Source organism: Arachis hypogaea, chromosome 12, assembly GCF_003086295.3.
Source record: "Arachis hypogaea cultivar Tifrunner chromosome 12, arahy.Tifrunner.gnm2.J5K5, whole genome shotgun sequence".
In the NCBI taxonomy this organism is placed as follows: Eukaryota; Viridiplantae; Streptophyta; class Magnoliopsida; order Fabales; family Fabaceae; genus Arachis; species Arachis hypogaea.
In genome coordinates, this window is record NC_092047.1 from 56342486 (window position 1) to 56359318 (window position 16833).

General features: G+C 40.9%; 1 non-coding gene across 1 annotated transcript; it reads left to right on the plus strand.

Moving 5' to 3' along the window:
• Positions 1-15848: 15848 nt before the first annotated feature.
• Positions 15849-15956, plus strand: LOC112731926 (small nucleolar RNA R71). Its single transcript, XR_003167675.1, has one exon. It is a non-coding gene; the product is annotated as a small nucleolar RNA R71 (small nucleolar RNA).
• Positions 15957-16833: the final 877 nt, after the last annotated feature.

The following is a 16833-nucleotide window of genomic DNA, read 5'->3' on the forward strand; positions in this document are numbered from 1 at the left end:
GAGGGGCGTTGAAAGCTATAGCGGAAATGAATCGACTGAGACTGAGAGGGAAGGTCTTCTTTTTGGGAGAGGCTAGGTACAAAAGAACGTCGAAAATAGTACACGTACCTCTGGGACTAAAAGGAGAGGGCACCCAACACCACACCACTCACAAGACGTATAGAAAAGTAGACCCGAATGATGTAGTGTCAGATGGGCGGGATCCACGAATGGAAAAGGGTGAGAAGAACCCGCATGGCAACGGTTGGACGAAGAAGGTGGAAGTTGAAGTGGCATAGGATAATCTGGAATGGCTGCAGCGAAGTCTCGTTGAGGGCACGACGAAGCCCATTAATTTTGGATCTCTGAAGGAAGTCATCGCAAAGAACCTACCTAATGTCATCTAGGTTAGGGAAATGGGAGCGTACAAAGCTCTTCTAACCTTTAATAGTGTTGTGCATGCCGAAGAAACGTACACCATGAACATGAATTGCCTTCTACGTTTGTTCCACAGTGTTTGGAGGTGGGAGGAGGCAGAACATAGTGAAACTCGTAGGGTGTGGCTTGAATGCTTTGGGGTCCCGCTGCACGTATGGTCTGTTGATACTTTCACCACGATAGGGTGCCAGTGGGGAGAAGTAGTTGGGTGTGCTCGAGAGACAGAATTGTGCGATTCTTTCACGGTAGGTCGCGTCCAAATTGATACGTGCATAATGAACGTCATTTAGGAATGGATCCATATAACAGTGGGTTCGGGGGCTTTGATGTGTTGGTAAAAGAAGTTGGACATGAGGTGTGCAACTTGCAGTGCACAAAGAACCTGGGTAATGAAACTATAATAACCGGCAAAAAAAGAAACTCTGACGACACAAATACAAGCTTATGAGTGGGGGTGAAGCAGGGACATCAAGCAGGGCCGGCACATGAGGTCGATCAAGACGAAGACATGCTAATACAAGTTACCCGGGAAGAGGAAGGAGACAAGGGTAGAATAGTAATTCCAATGGCAATTTTGAATGAATGGTTTAATGGCAGTAATTCTCAAAATTTCTTGAATTTTGAAACGGATCAATCAATTAAGGGCGATAATCAAGGTGTGGCTGATTTTGGGGAAGGAACGGTTATGAGTGATGTGGCTGATTCAGAGAGGACAATGTCTTATGATTATAATGGGCTGAAAGGGGGATCCAATAAGGGGAAACAAAAAAAGACTTCCCACAGCTTAGACTGGCCTGCCGCAACAATAGCTTAGAACCAGAGAACCAATTCCTGCTGGGCCCAGCCTCAAGTGAAGATAGTGTCCAACATAATGGGCCTATGCTGGAGAAGCCGGCTCAGGCTCGGTGCGGTTCGCTGAGGAGCAAGGACGAACAGGTGCACAGCCATCACAACAGCGTGGTTCTCCTTCAGGATCAGAACGACGTGCTCGTTGAGGCTGATCGGGGGGAACGTCGGCGGTCTGCGGATGAACGAAGGGGACTTCGCTCCGGTGGGGCTGCATACACGCGGGCTAGCGACAGTGACCAGGTCAGGACTGCTGGGAACGGCTCTGAACCTGCAATTGATGGCGGGGCGGCAAGTGAGCAGGTCAGGACTGCTGGAAACAGCTCTGACTCTGCGATGGATAGCGGGACGGTGAGCCTTGGAGTGAGTTTGTGTCCTGAGGGTAACGATGCGAAGGGATTAATACGGAAGGGGGCCAGCGAGCCTGGCGTCTTCAACGACGCGGGTGCGAAGGGAGAAGAGAATATTGCTGGTCATAGCTCCAAAGTGGTTAACACAGGACCAATTTTTGGTGAAGCAACCTGTGCCTGTCCTGATTTGAATTTGGGTGGAGGTCAGGTGCTTGTTCAAAGTGGTCTGAAGAGGAATTCCAGACAGGATGAGGGGAACCATGAAGGTAATGAGCTTGGGTTTGAGGAAGGTAGAAATGTGGCGGAGGACAGTGACACACAGACTTGAAGCTGGATAAGCAGATGTTGGAGAACCGTAGGACCTAGGAGTTGGCAAAGGAGTCGGGTGTTATGCTGGTCAACGAGGAAGATGATATTATGGCAATACTCCAATCGCGGAATGAAGAAATCGAACGCAAAAGAAAACTGGTGAAGCAGAAGGAAAAACTGAGACGATGCAGGCCCAAACATAAAAACAGTTGTGTCAAAAGAATTTTAAATGATTTTTAGCTCTTGGAATGTTAGGGAGTTACGGGGTGATGCTAAGATAAGAATGGTGAAGGAATTAAAGAAAAACATAGAGTAAAGATATGTTGGGCTTGATTGAGACTAAAAAACAAGTTGTGACAAGATTCGATGTTGTAAGAATTTGGGGGCAAGATAGTGCTGGGTGGGATTTTGTAGGCTCTGATGGTGCAGCGGGTGGACTCTTGTTAATATGGGATAAGTCAGTGTTTAAAACGAATAATTGTTATAAAGGAGAGAGATGGTTGTGTGTTGAAGGGGTCCTGGTAAAGAATAATTACAATTGTGCTATTTTCTTGGTCTATGGTGCACATAATAGAGATGCTAAGATTGAGGTATTGGAAGAGCTGAGTTACATGGCTGGGTTATGTCAGGTCCCTAGTTGCTACATGGGAGACTTTAATGAAATAGTGCATGTGGAAGAAAGGTAAGGTACTGATGTTTTACCTAGGTCGGCAGAAGAATTCAAGAGTTGGATACAAGACATGCATCTAGTGGATCTGCTGCTCACAGATCGCAAGTTCACATGGTTCCGGAGACGTTCTTGCAGTCGTATAGATAGAGCTCTGGTTAGCGTGTAGTGGTTAGAAGAGTTTTCTGAGACTCAAATACGCGGTGGACCAAGGGGTTTGTCAGATCACTGTCCTGTCATCTTAGAGTACATGAGGCAGAGAGGATGTCCAAGGCCGTTTCGAAGCCTAGATTCATGGTTTACTCATGAAGGCTTTCTTAGCTTCGTGAAGGAGGAGTGGAGAGGTTTGGGAGAGATGCAGTTCTCTAACAAGTTAAAGGCTTTAACAGTCCCATTAGAGAATTGGCATAAGACTAAATTTGGGGATATGGACAAGAAGATTACAAAGTTTGAGGAAGAAATCAAGAAGATTGATGACTTGGTAAGTAATGGGGTGTATGATGGCACGATGGAGGCTAGAAGGAAGGCGTTGGTTAGTTGCTGTGAGAAGTGGTATGTTAGAAAAGAAGTCCATTGGAAACAGATGTCCCGGTCTCGGCAAGCAAAGGAGATGGACAAAAATACAAGATACTTTCACAACGTAGCTTCAGGAAGACGGAGGAACAATAGGATTGAAACATTGTTAATCAACGGTAAACTGGTCAGGAACCAAGCTAGAATAAAAATTTCTATTAAGGAATACTACAAAGATTTATATTGCCATGATAATTCTCCTATGCTGAGCTTCAGAGATGGTTTGGTAAGTAGGATAGAGCAGGAAGATTCTGTAAATTTGGAGGCGATGCCAATAGCTGAGGAGATCAAAGAAGCTGTGTGGGATTGTGAGTCTTCTAAGGCACCAGGGTGCGACGGGTACAACATGAATTTTGTCAAGAGGTGTTGGGGTGAGATTGGGCCTGAATTCACGGCTGCAGTGCTGGGGTTCTTTCAGACGTCAAGGTTGCCAACAAACTCTAACATCACTTGGGTGGCGTTAGCACCTAAGTTCATTGAGGTAAAGGAGATTAAAGATCTGCGACCTATCATCATGGTTGGGTGCGTTTACAAGGTTGTCTCCAAGGTTTTGGTCAGGAGGATGAGACCAGTGATGCCAGCATTAGTAGGGAAAACTCAGAGTGCATTTGTAAGGGGCAGGAAAATACATGATGGGGAACTTATCGTATGTGAAACGGTAAACTGGCTTAAACTGAGAAAAAAGGAGGCGGCACTAATCAAGCTATATTTCCAGAAGGCATATGATAGAGTCAAGTGGAGCTTTGTGGACATAGTATTGCAAAAGATGTGGTTTGGCCATAGATGGAGATCGTGGGTTATGGAGTGTGTCTCCACAGCATCTATGTCGGTTCTGATAAATGGGTCGCCATCCAAGCCGTTCAAGATGGAAAGAGGCCTGAGACAAGGTGACCCGCTTTCTCCGTTATTATTTGTACTCGTTGTGGATGTTCTACATCGGTTGGTGGGAGAGGCAGTCAAGAGTGGGCGTATATCACCTTTGTTGATTGGCAGAGATAGTATAGCGCTGTCACATCTTCAGTTTGCTGATGACACGCTTCTGTTCTGCCCACCAGAGGAGGACACTATCAAGAATTACAAGCGGCTATTGAGATGCTTTGAGTTGATGTCAAGTCTCATTATTAATTTTGACAAGTCGAGCTTGATTCTGATAAACTGTGAAGAACAGTGGATCCAGAATATGTGCCAGTTGTTGGGGTGTAAGGGTGAGTCCCTTCCAGTCAAATACCTGGGTATTCCCTTAGGTGCAAATCCGAGGTTAGTAAAGACCTGGAAGCCTATAATAGACAAAGTCGAGGAGAAGCTCAGTCTGTAGAAAGCTAAAGTTCTGAATAAATCTTGGAAGTTGGTTCTGATTAAATTAGTCTTAAATAGTCTGCTTGTGTATTATTTGAGCTTGTTCAAGATGCCGAAAGTTGTTGCGGAGAAATTGATTTCACTGCGAAGAAGGTTCTTGTGGATTAAGGATGATGGTAGTAATGGAATGACATTAGTCAAATGGGAAGTGGTACAGGTCCCGAAAAAATTAGGCAGGTTGGAAGTTGGGGATGCTATGGTTCGTAACACATCTATGATGTTTAAGTGGAGGTGGCGGTTTGCTAAGGAGGATTGCCCGTTGTGAAAGAAGGTGGTTTGTTCCTGCTATAATCTGAATCCTCATGAGCTGCTATCAACTCAAGTGCTACCTACTAGAGGAGGACTGATGAGCAGATAATTTATACGCTTTTTGGCATTATTTTTTGGTAGTTTTCAGTATGTTTTAGTTAATTTTTACTATGTTTTTATTAGTTTTTATGCAAAAATCATATTTCTGGACTTTACTATGAGTTTGTGTGTTTTTCTGTGATTTCAGGTATTTTCTGGCTGAAATTAAAGGACCTGAGCAAAAATCTGATTCAGAGGCTAAAAAAGGACTGCAGATGTTGTTGGATTCTGACCTCTCTGCACTCGAAATAGATTTTCTGGAGTTACAGAAACCCAATTGGTGCGCTCTCAATTGCGTTGGAAAGTAGACATCCAGGGCTTTCTAGCAATATATAATAGTCCATACTTTGCCCGAGGTTTGACGATGCAAACTGGCGTTCAAACGCCAACTTCCTGCCCTATTCTAAAGTTAAACGCCAGAAACAGGTTACAACCTGGCGTTTAACTCCAAGGGAAGCCTCTACATGTGTAAAGCTCAATGCTCAGCCTAAGCACACACCAAGTGGGCCCCGGAAGTGGATTTCTACACTATTTGTACTTAGTTACTTAATGTCTGTAAACCCTAGCTACTAGTTTAGTATAAAAACTACTTTTAGAGACTTACTATGCATCTCATTACATTTTACACGTTTCATATTGTATTTTTAACGGCATGAGTCTCTAAACCCCATGGTTGGGGGTGAGGAGCTCTGCTGTGTTTCGATGAATTAATGCAATTACTACTATTTTTCATTCAATCACACTTGTCTCTATTCTAAGATATTCACTCGCACTTCGCCCTAATGAATGTAATGATCCGTGACACTCAACATCATTCTCACTTATGAACGCGTGCCTGACAACCACCTCCGTTCTATCTGTACTAGCTTGAGTGTGTATCTCTTAGCCTCCTGGTTCACAATCAGAGTCTTCGTGGTATAGGCTAGAATTATTGGCGGCCATTCCTGAGATCCGGAAAGTCTAAACCTTGTCTGTGGTATTCCAAGTAGGATCTGAGAAGGGATGACTGCGACGAGCTTCAAACTCGCGAGTGTTGGGCGTAGTGACAGATGCAAAAGAATCAATGGATTATATTCCAACATGAGTGAGAACCGACAGATGATTAGTCGTGCGGTGACAGCACATTTGGACCATTTTCACTGGGAGGATGGATGGTAGCCATTGACAACGGTTATCCACCAACATACAGCTTGCCATGGAAGGAGATCTGCGTGCGTGAAGAAGAAGACCGTAGGAAAGCAGAAATTCAGAAGACAGAGCATCTCCAGAACCTCAACCTGTTCTCCATTACTGAATACAAGTATTTATTTTATGTTATTTACTCTTCATAAATCCAGTCATTTTTATTACTAATTTCCTGACTAAGAGTTACAGAATAACCATAGCTTGCTTCAAGCCGACAATCTCCGTGGGATCGACCCTTACTCACGTAAGGTATTACTTGGACGACCCAGCGCACTTGCTAGTTAGTGGTACGAGTTGTGAAAAGTGTGATTTACAATTCGTGCTCTAAGTTTTTGGCGCCGTTGTCGGGGATTGTTCGAGTTTGGACAACTGACGGTTTATTTTGTTGCTTAGATTAGGAAAAATTTATCTTTTTGTTTAGAGTCACTAAAATTGCGTCTTCTATTATTGTTTTTGGTTGAAACCTTTTTTTCAGAATCCTTATTTTCTTTTTCAATTTTTTTCAAAAATTTTTAAACTAATAATTGAGTTTTTCTTTTTGAGTTTAGTTTCATATTTTAAGTTTGGTGTCAATTGCAATATTTTTTTTTCTTTCAATTTTTTTTTAATTATTAGTGCTCAGAATATAAAAATTTTTATGTTTGGTATCCTTTGTGTTTCTGTTTTCTTAAAAATTTTTCAAAAGTTGTTCTTAACGTTCATCGTGATATTCAAAGTTTTCCTGTTTGTTTCCTTTGTTTTGATCTAAAAATTTAAGTTTGGTGTCATTTTTACTGTTTTCTCTTTCTTCATTATATTCAAAAATATATTTTCTCTTTATTTCAATTAATTTTTGAATTTTCCTTTAAAATTCAGATTTTTATTTTTAAACTTTTTATTCTATCTATCTTCGTTTTGAAATTTCAAAATTCAAAATCTTTTTCAAAAAATCATATCCAAAGTTTTTCAAATCTTCTTAATTAAGTAATTATTTTAGTTTTCAAATTTATTTTTCTCTTAGTTTTCGAAATTTATATTTTTATTTCTAATTATTTTATTTTATCTTATTATTTTTATTTATTTTTAATTATTCGGTTTGTTTCTACTTAAATAAAATAAAAAAAACAAAAATATATTTTATTTGCAATTCATATCAATTCCCTTTTATCCATCATGAACCTAAATGGGAATGAACAGTCCAGAAGGACTCTGGGGTCATATGCTAACCCCATTACTGCTGCATATGAGAGTAGCATCTATATACCTCCCATCAAAGCAAGTAGTTTTGAGCAAAATCCTCAGCTCGTTGTCATGGTACAGCAAAATTGCTAGTATTCTGGTCTTCCACAGGAAGAACCTATTGAGTTTCTGGCACAGTTCTTGCAAATTGCTGGCACAGTTCTTGCAAATTGCTATGGTCATCTTGTAAATCTCAGTCAGGCGGATATTAAATGGTTATGGAGTTTTCGAATAATAATAATAAATAAACAGAAAATAAAGATAAAGATACTTATGTATATCATTGGTGAGAATTTCAGATAAGCGTATAGAGATGCTTTCGTCCCTTTGAACCTCTGCTTTCCTGCCGTCTTCATCCAATCAGTCTTACTCCTTTCCATGGCAAGCTTTATGTAGGGCATCACTGTTGTCAATGGCCACATCTCATTCTCTCTGTGAAAATGGTCCAAATGCTCTGTCACAGCACGGCTAATCATCTGGAGGTTCTCGATCATACTGGAATAGGATTCACCCTCCTTTTGCGTCTGTCACTACGCCCAGCACTCGCGAGTTTGAAGTTCGTCACAGCCATCCCTTCCCAGATCCTACTCGGAATACCACAGACAAGGTTTAGACTTTCCAAATCTCAGGAATGGCCATCCATGGGTTCTAACTTATACCACGAAGATTCTAATATCTCGGGCTCGGTCCTCTGTATTAGATATCTAAGAGATATTCATTCTAGCTTGTTTGCATGTAGAACGGACACGCGTTCATAAGTGAGAATGATGATGAGCGTCACATAATCATCACATTCATCATGTTCTTGGGAACGAATGGATATCTTAGAAGCGAAATAAGTTGAATTGAATAGAAAAACAGTAGTACTTTGCATTAAATCATGAGGAACAGCAGAGCTCCACACCTTAATCTATGGAGTGTAGAAACTCTACCGTTTGAAAATACATAAGTGATAATGGTCCAGGCATGGCCGAATGGCCAGCCCCCATGAAAGTCTAAGATATCATAAAACGGATCAAAGATTCTAAATACAATAGTAAAAAGTTCTATTTATACTAAACTAGCTACTAGGGTTTACAGAAGTAAGTAATTGATGCATAAATCCACTTCCGAGGCCCACTTGGTGTGTGCTTGGGCTAAGCTTGAAGTTTACACGTGCAGAGGCTTCTTCTGGAGTTGAACGCCAAGTTGTAACATGTTTTTGGCATTCAACTCTAGTTCGTGACGTGTTTCTGGCGTTTAACTCCAGACTGCAGCGTAGAACTGGCGTTCAATGCCTTTTTGCGTAGTCTAAACTCGGCCAAAGTATGGACTTTTATATATTGCTGGAAATCGCTGGATGTCTACTTTCCAACGCAATTGGAAGCGCGCCATTTTAAGTTCTGTAGCTCCAGAAAATCCACTTTGAGTGCAGGGAGGTCAGGATCCAACAGCATCAGCAGTCCTTTTTCAACCTCTGAATTTGATTTTTGCTCAAGTCCCTCAATTTCAGCCAGAAATTACCTGAAATCACAGAAAAACACACAAACTCATAGTAAAGTCCAGAAATGTGAATTTAACATAAAAACTAATAAAAATATCCCTAAAAGTAACTAGATCCTACTAAAAACATACTAAAAACAATGCCAAAGAGCGTATAAATTATCCGCTCATCACAACACCAAACTTACATTGTTGCTTGTCCCCATGCAACTGAAAATCAAATAGGATAAAAAGAAGAGAATATACTATAAATTCCAAACTATCAATGAGACATAGCTCCAATCGGATGAGCGGGACTTGTAGCTTTTTGCCTCTTGAATAGTTTTGGCATCTCACTTTATCCATTGAGGTTCAGAATGATTGGCATCTATAGGAATTCAGAGTTCAGATAGTGTTATTGATTCTCCTAGTTCAGTATGTTGATTCTTGAACACATCTACTTTATGAGTCTTGGCCGTGGCCCTAAGCACTTTGTTTTCCAATATTACCACCGGATACATAAATGCCACAGACACATAACTGGGTGAACCTTTTCAGATTGTGAATCAGCTTTGCTAAAGTCCCCAATTAGAGGTGTCTAGAATTCTTAAGCACACTCTTCTTTTTTTGCTTTGGACCTTGACTTTAACCGCTCAGTCTCAAGTTTTCACTTGACACCTTCACGCCACAAGCACATGGTTAGGGACAGCTTGGTTTAGCCGCTTAGACCAGGATTTTATTCCTTTAGGCCCTCCTATCCACTGATGCTCAAAGCCTTGGGATCCTTTTTCTTTACCCTTGCCTTTTGATTTTTCAGATTATCAAATAACATGTCTCCTTGTCATCATTCTTTCAAGAGCCAACATATTTAACATTCTTAAACAACAACTTCAAAAGACATATGCACTGTTCAAGCATTTATTCAGAAAACAAAAAGTATTACACCACATCAATATAATTAAACTAAGTTCAAGGACAAATTTGAAACTCATGTACTTCTTGTTCTTTTGAATTAAAACATTTTTCATTTAAGAGAGGTGATGGATTCATATTCACTACTTTAAGGCATAGACACTTAAATACTAATGATCATATAGTGAAGACACAAACATAGATAAACATTTAGCATAAAAAAAATGAAAAACAGAGAATGTAAGAACAAGGAATGAGTCCACCTTAGTGATGGTGGCGTTTTCTTCTTGAGGAACCAATGATGTCCTTGAGCTCTTCTATGTCTCTTCCTTGTCTTTGTTGCTCCTCCCTCATTGCTCTTTGATCTTCTCTAATTTCATGAAGGATGATGGAGTGCTCTTGATGTTCCACCCTTAATTGTTCCATGTTGGAACTTAATTCTCCTAGGGAGTTGTTGATTTGCTCCCAAAAATTCTGTGGAGGAAAGTGCATCCCTTGAGGTATCTCAGGGATTTCTTGATGATGAGCTTCCTCACATGTTTCTTGAGCTCCATGAGTGGGCTCTCTTGTTTGCTCCATCCTTTTCTTAGTGATGGGCTTCTCTTCCTCAATGGGAATGTCTCCTTCTATGAAAGCTCCAGCTGAGTAACATAGTGGCAAATAAGATGAGGGAAAGTTAGCCTTGCCAAGGGGGAGGGCTTTTCGGCTATTTTGTAGAGTTCAAGGGAGATGACTTCATGAACTTCTACTTCCTCTCCAATCATGATGTTATGGATCATGATGGCCCGATCCACAGTAACTTTAGATCGGTTGCTAGTGGGAATGATGGAGTGTTGGATGAACTCCAACCATCATCTAGCCACAGGCTTGAGGTCCAGTCTTCTAAGTTGAACCGGTTTGCCTTCTGAGTCAATCTTCCATTGAGCTCCTTCCACACATATGTCCATGAGGACTTGGTCCAACCTTTGATCAAAGTTGACCCTTCTAGTGAAGGGGCATGCATCTCCTTGCATCATAGGCAAGTTAAACGTCAACCTCACATTTTCCGGACTAAAATCTAAGTATTTCCCCCGAACCATTGTAATATAATTCTTTGGATTCGGGTTCTTACTTTGATCATGGTTCTTAGTGATCCATGCATTGGCATAGAACTCTTGAACCATTAGAATTCCGACTTGTTGGATGTGTTTTGTTAGAACTTCCCAACCTCTTCTATGGATCTCATGTCGGATCTCCGGATACTCATTTCTCTTGAGTTTGAAAGGGACCTCGGGGATCACCTTCTTCTTGGCCACAACATCATAGAAGTGGTCTTGATGGGCTTTGGAGATGAATCTTTCTATCTCCCATGACTCGGAGGTGGAAGCTTTTGTCTTCCCTTTTCCTTTTCTAGAGGATTCTCCGGTCTTAGGTGAAATCAATGGTAATGGAAAACAAAAAGCTTTATGCTTTTATCACACCAAACTTAGAATATTGCTCGCCCTCGAGCAAGAGAAGAAAGAAAAGAAGAAGAAGAAGAAGAAAAAAATATAGAGGAGAGTGAGGAGGGGTGTTTCGGCCAAGAATGGGAAGAGAGGGTTGTGTTGTGTGAAAATGAAGAAGAATGGAGGGGTTTATATAGTGGAGGGAGAGGGGTTAGGGTTCGGCCATATGGGGTGCGTTTGGGTGGGAAAGTGATTTTGAATTTTGAAGGTAGGTGGGGTTTATGAGGTAGGTTTATGGGGAAGAGTGAATGGATGTGAGTGGTGGTAGGTGGTAATAGGGAAGAGGGATTGAGGTGATTGGTGAAGAATTTTGGGAAAGGGTGTTTATTGGGAAGAGAGGACGAATGAGAAGAGGGAAGAGTATGAGTGGAGGTAGGTGGGGATCCTGTGGGGTCCATAGATGCTGAGATGATCCTGTGGGGTCCACAGATCTTGAGGTGTCAAGGAATTGCATCCTTGCACCAATTAGGCATGTAAAATGCCTTTGCATGCAATTCTGGCGTTTAAACGCCAAATTGGTGCTTGTTTTGGGCGTTCAGTGCCCAGATGCAGCATGTTTCTGGCGTTGAACGCCAGTTCTATGCTTGTTTCTGGCGTTCAGTGCCAGTTTTCCTCAGTGAGCATCCCTGGCGTCTGAACGCCAGGATGCTGCTTGTTTTGGGTGTTCAACGCCAGATCCATGCTCTGTTCTAGCGTTGAACGCCAGCTGATAGTGTGGAAAACGATCCAACACAAAACTCACCGGCAAGTGTACCGGGTCGCATCAAGTAATAATAACTCACATGAGTGAGGTCGATCCCACAGGGATTGAAGGATTGAGCAATTTTAGTTTAGTGGTTGATTTAGTCAAGTGAATCAAGTATTGGTTGAGTTGTTTGCAATTGACAGAAACTAAATTGCTTGAAATGTAAAGGGAGAGGGATAAAGTACAATAAATTAAAGACCAGGAGGGTAAAGAAGCAGAATCTTAAAGTGCAAGTAATGTAAATTGCAGAAACTTAGATTGCAAGAAATGTAAATGGCTGAAACTTAAAGTGCAAGAAATGTAAATTGCTTGAATTATAAAAGGAATTGGAAATTGGGATTGCAGAATTTAAACAGGCAGAATTAAATTGCATCAAACAGCAAAGCAAAAGATGAATTGAATTGGAATGGATCTCAAACAGAAGAGTAAAATGCTTGGAGAAGTTAAAAACAGAATATGACTTGTGCTTAAATTGCAACAAATTAAAAGAAGGTTGAAGATCTCATGAGTTGAAGAGACTAGAAAACAAGTCTAGATCTCAAATCCTTCCTTGATCCAACAAGAACAATTGCAAAAGAAGTAAAGAAAAGCAAATTGCAGAAAGTGTAGAAGAAGATGCAGTAAACAGAAATGGAAATTGAATTATGCAGAAAAGTAAACAAGAAATCTCAAGGTGAGATTGAAACAGAAGTTCTTCAATTCTCCACCCAAGATCCGAAGCAAGAAAAGTAAAGAGTGCTCAAGCAAGAACAAGGAAGAAGAGAGATCAATTCCCCTTCCCAATTCTCTAAGATCTAAATTTAAAAGCAAAAACTCAATGAAAATGAAAGTTCAAAAGAAAAAATTCAAAGTAAAGTCTAGAGGTGTCAAAAAGTCCTAATTACATCAAACTAACTCCTATTTATACACTTTCTATTCTTGGATTTTGGAATTTGGATGGGCTTTTGATTTGGTGAAGAAATGAATTAAGTTGGATTTTTAATTCAATTTTCAGCGCATGGAGAAATTGCCTCCAGGGGGATGCTCAGCTCAAGTGGGGAGCTGAGCATTGAGGCTTAGTGTGAGGATCTTTGTTGCGTGCCTTGCTGGGAGAAGGCATTAGGGGAATGCTCAGCTCACAAGGTGAGCTGAGCATTGAGGCCTTGTGCACAATTGTTGCGCGCTCTGTTCCCCGGACCTTGTCAAGATGCGCGCTCCACTTCCTTGGCCCGTGTCATGCTTGTGTTGTGGTGCACCATGAGTAGCGCTCAGCTCTCCAAGTGAGCTGAGCCTTGGTGCTCACAAGGAAGGTCCTTGGTTTGAAACTTGAGGGAAGCATGCGCTGGTGGTATTTTCTTGGTTTCCTTGTAGCTCCTTGCTCCTTACTTCCTCAAGGTGTTGAGTTCGAACCTTGGGGGATGCATTTGGTGAATTTTTGGCTTGTTTTCCTTGTGAGTAGCGCTCCCCCACTCCCCTTTGGTCCTTGGTTCAAATCTTAGAGGAGGCACTTGGCAAACAATTTCCTTGAATTTATTTGGATGCATGCCCGATAATGCTCACTTGGTGAGCTGAGCTTGGTCTTTCCTTTCCTTGTTTCTTGGCCTCATATTGTGCTCAGCTCACAAAGTGAGCAGAGCATTGTGCCTTGGTTCCTTGAGAGAAAATGTAGCACTCCCTTGGTGAGCATGGTGCTCTTGGAGTGAGCTTCATGGTTTTCCTTCATTGTTGAGCCACACTTCTTCCTTCCTTGGCCACACTTTTTCTTCCTTGGGCCACGCTTCTTAGGCCACGCTTTCTTCTTTTCTTCTTTTCTTCACCTACAATTAATCAAAACAACCAATCAAAGTATCACCAAATTCACAAGGTTTATAAATCATAAAAAATCAATGAAATTTAGCTTAAACCTCATGATTTAGCATCAATTAAATGGTGGTTGTTTGATTTAAAGAAGTCATGCATTTCCATTCCAAATTACTTACTTAGAATGTAAGAAAGTGCATAAAACCAAATAAAAATGAAGAAAAAGACTAGTAAAACTAGGCTAAGATGACTTGTCATCACCAGCCAGATGCTCCTTACTGGCGTTTAAACGCCAGTAAGCCCTTCCTCCAAGGTGTGATTTTTCTTCTGCTGTTTTTGATTCTGTTTTTCATTTTTCTATTTATTTTGTGACTCCACATGATCATGAACTTAATAAAACATGAAAGAACAATAAAAATAAAATTAGAATTAGATAAATAAAAATTGGGTTGCCTCCCAACAAGCGCTTCTTTAATGTCAATAGCTTGACAGTGGGCTCTCATGGAGCCACATAGGTGATCAGGTCAATTTTATAGACTCCCAACACCAAACTTAGAGTTTGGATATGGGAGTTCAACACCAAACTTAGAGTTTGGCTGAGGCCTCCCAACACCAAACTTAGAGTTTGATTGTGGGGGCTCTGTATGACTCTATTTTGAGAGAAGCTTACTGTGCCTCTTTTCCATGTTTACAGAAGGATAACCTTGAGTTTTGAACACAAGGGAGTCCTCATTCAATTGAAGGACTAGTTCACCTCTGTCAACATCAATCACAGCTCTTGCTGTGGCTAGGAAGGGTCTTCCAAGGATGATGGATTCATCCTCATCCTTTCCAGTATCTAGGATTATGAAATCAGCAAGGATGTAAAGGCATTCAATCTTTACTAACATGTCCTCTACTTGTCCATAAGCTTATTTTCTGGAATTATCTGCCATCTCTAATGAGATTTTAGCAGCTTGTACCTCAAAGATTCCCAGTTTCTCCATTACAGAGAGTGGCATGAGGTTTATCCCTGACCCAAGGTCACATAGAGCCTTCTCAAAGGTTATGGTGCCTATGGTACAAGGTATTAGGAACTTTCCAGGATCCTGTTTCTCCTGAGGTAATCTTAGTTGATCCAATGCATTTAGTTCATTGGTGAACAGGGGAGGTTCATCTCCCCAAGTATCATTACCAAATAAATTGGCATTTAGCTTCATGATTGCACCAAGGAACTTGGCAACTTACTCTTCAGTAACATCCTCATTCTCTTCAGAAGAGGAATATTCATCAGAGCTCATGAATGGCATAAGGAGGTTCAATGGAATCTCTATGGTCTCTAAATGAGCCTCAGATTCCTTTGGTTCCTCAGAGGGAAACTCCTTGTTGATCACTGGACGTCCCAGGAGGTCTTCCTTCTTGGGATTCATGTCCTCCCCTTCCTCCTTGGATTCGGCCATGATGGTGATATCAATGGCCTTGCACTCTCCTTTTGGATTTTCTTCTGTATTGCTTAGGAGAGCACTAGGAGGGGTTTCAGTGATCTTCTTACTCAGCTGGCCCACTTGTGCCTCCAAATTTCTAATGGAGGACCTTGTTTCATTCATGAAACTCAGAGTGGCCTTAGATAAATCAGAGACTAAATTTGCTAAATTAGAGGTATTTTGTTCAGAGTTCTCTGTCTGTTGCTGAGTGGATGATGGAAAAGGCTTGCTATTGTTAAACCTGTTTCTTCCACCATTATTAAAGCCTTGTTGAGGCTTTTGATCCTTCCATGAGAGATTTGGGTGATTTCTCCATGAGAGATTATAGGCGTTTCCATATGGTTCACCCATGTAATTTACCTCTGCTATTGCAGGGTTCTCAGGATCATAAGCTTCTTCTTCAGAAGATGCCTCTTGAGTACTGTTGGATGCAGCTTGCATTCCATTCAGACTCTGAGAAATCATATTGACTTGCTGAGTCAATATTTTATTCTGAGCCAATAAGGCATTCAGAGTATCAATTTCAAGAACTCCCTTCTTCTGAGGTATCCCATTACTCACAGGATTCCTCTCAGAAGTGTACATGAACTGGTTATTAGCAACCATGTCAATGAGTTCTTGAGCTTCTGCAGGCATTTTCTTTAGGTGAATGGATCCACCTGCAAAAGTATCCAATGACATTTTAGCTGATTCAGACAGACCATCATAGAATATATCCAGGATGGTCCATTCTGAAAGCATGTCAGAAGGACACTTTTTGGTCAGTTCCTTGTATCTCTCCCAAGCTTCATAGAGGGATTCACCTTCTTTTTGTCTGAAGGTTTGAACATCCACTCTAAGCTTACTCAGCTTTTGAGGAGGAAAGAACTTGGCTAAGAAAGCCTTGACCAGCTTATCCCAAGAGTTCAGGCTATCTTTAGGTTGAGAATCCAACCATATTCTAGCTCTGTCTCTCACAGCAAAAGGGAAAAGTATGAGCCTGTAGACTTCAGGATCTACTCCATTTGTCTTAACAGTGTCACAGATCTGCAAAAATTCAGTTAAGAACTGAAAAGGATCTTCAGATGGAAGTCCATGGAACTTGCAGCTCTGCTGCATTAGAGAAACTAGTTGAGGCTTAAGCTCAAAATTGTTTGCTCCAATGGTAGGAATTGAGATGCTTCTTCCATGTAAATTGGAATTAGGTGCAGTAAAGTCACCAAGCATCCTCCTTGCATTATTATTATTTTCGGCTGCCATCTCCTCTTCCAGTTCGAAAGTTCCTGTAAGGTTGTCTCTGCATTGTTGTATTTTAGCTTCTCTTAGTTTCCTTTTCAGATTCCTTTCAGGTTCAGGATCTGCTTCAACAAGAATGTTCTTGTCCTTGCTCCTGCTCATATGACAAAGAAGGGAATAACAAAGATAATATGGAATCCTCTATGTCACAGTATAGAGATTCCTTTGTGTGAGTAGAAGAAGAAAAGAATGTAATGTAAGGAAAGAGAAGGGAGGAGAATCCAAACACAAGGGTGAGGAGAGCAGAGATATGAGATGAAGAGAAGTGTTAGTAAATAAATAAATAAATAGAAGAAGATGAGAGAGAAAAGTTTTCGAAAATAATTTTTGAAAAAGAGTTAATGATTTTCGAAAATTAAGATAAAATTAAAATTAAAATTAAAAATTGAAACAATTAATTAATTAAAAAGAATTTTTGAAAAAGAGGGAGGTATTTTCGAAAATT